Source organism: Austrofundulus limnaeus, unplaced genomic scaffold (assembly GCF_001266775.1).
Source record: "Austrofundulus limnaeus strain Quisiro unplaced genomic scaffold, Austrofundulus_limnaeus-1.0 Scaffold1364, whole genome shotgun sequence".
NCBI classification, from domain to species: domain Eukaryota; kingdom Metazoa; phylum Chordata; class Actinopteri; order Cyprinodontiformes; family Rivulidae; genus Austrofundulus; species Austrofundulus limnaeus.
Genome location: NW_013953766.1, coordinates 45,407 through 47,317, shown reverse-complemented (window position 1 = coordinate 47,317; position 1,911 = coordinate 45,407).

The following is a 1,911-nucleotide window of genomic DNA, read 5'->3' as shown; positions in this document are numbered from 1 at the left end:
GAATGAGAGTGTGCGCCAGTGTGTGTGTGTGTGTGTGTGTGTGTGTGTGTGTGTGTGTGTCTGTGAGTGTCTCCTTTTTCTCTGAGTTGCTCTGACAGTTTTATTTAGGCCTGTTGCTGTTTTTGCATCAAAAATGCTGGAATATTAAAACAGTCATTTTATTTTATGTAAAAAATACGTTAATCTGATTAATATACAAATAAGAACTGAATATTTAGCACTAGATAAAATAAAACATGATTTTTTTTACTTTTTAATGTTTTCTGGTTTTAAGTTAATGTGTTGGTCATTTTCAAGTTTGACTTTGCCTCAGAAATAATCAGTGCTTCATAAACCTCTGTGTGAGTGTGTGTGTTTTATTTATTTTTAAAGTACCGATTTAAATACCGTTTAGGAACTGGTACCGTTTTGAAAGTATCGATTTAGCAACGGTATCGAAATAAACCTTTTCAATAACCAACCCTAGGCTTAGATTGGTTGGCTGAGACACGTCACCGTGTGGTCCAGTGTTGGGCCTTCTGGGTGCGGAGTGCAGGTGAGGTTGGCTGCCCGCACACTTGTAATTGTTTCAGTACAGATACTTATAAACTTCTGCACCAGCAGATACAGTAACTGTCGGCATGTTTGCCTTCACAACTGATTGTGGGTGTAGTGGCTGCTGTGGCCAGAGTTTGTGCCCTTACATGATCTCCCCATAAGCGAGAAAGGAGATAGGCATGATCGTCAGTGGTGGGCACCAGACCGCTAAAGCGCAAATCCGCTAATTGCGGACCTAAATATTTCGTTTGCGCTCTAGCGGTCCTACTAATTTTTATAATTTATAAGCAGATTTGCGCTTTCTAAAATCAAAATACACAACCGCTAATTATTAATTATCTACCAGTCATCATTATCTTGAGCAGCGGAAGGTATGGCTGTCAATGAATCACAACACACATGATCTATCCAACAGCACCCCTCCCAGCTAAATACTCTTATTGTGAAGGTATACTGTACATCCTAGCTGACTGTTGCTTTCGGTCAGGGTTCTCATTTCCCACAATGCTTTGTGTCTGCTTAGGTAGCAGGAAGGCAATAGCAAAAACAGTTAACTTTTGTAATCCATACCAAAATTTTGTATGTATTAATTTATTTTACTTTACAATCAGAGCTCCTTTAAAAAAAGTTTAAACGTTGGAGCTCAATACTTGGTGTAATTGGTCGAAGCAATCGGCCAACGGGGTTAGAGACTCAGAAATGATTTAAAGATGTTATGCTGATGAAGACTGACATCTATTGGTCAACTGGAGCAACTACATGGAAAACTTTAAAATCAAAGCTCTTATTTTGAAGGGAAGATATTTTCCTGTTCTCCGTGCTTTTGTTTCCCGTCACAAATCAAATACGTCATGTACCCAGTTTTAAAATTACTTTATTGATGCTTATTCAATGAAAAATCTACAACAAACAAAAGAAAATGACAAAGGAGCTGAACTAGCAATCCTCAACAACTTTTTAATTTTTACACCAGGAGCTAAAGGTCTGTTTCAGGAAATCACATCCCCAGCAATCGGCGGTTGTAGAATTAAGTTGTTAAACAGTTCATAAACCGCTAGTTGGCAGTGTTGTACATATATTGTACATGAATTGTCAGCTAGTAAGTGTCAAATTGAACTTGCGCTTTAAAATTAGCTTCAGCTAATTTTTCTATCGCATAAGCGGTTTTGAAGTAGCGGACCTAAATGTTTTCATAAGCGCTTTAGAAATTGCGGAGCTAATTTTTGGATTAGCGCTGCTCACCACTGATGATTGTTATGTGGACACTACAAGTGCTGGTCATAAAATTAGAATATCATGAAAAAGTAGATTTATTTCAGTAATTCCATTTAAAAAGTGAAACTTGTATATTATATTCATACATTACATACAAAC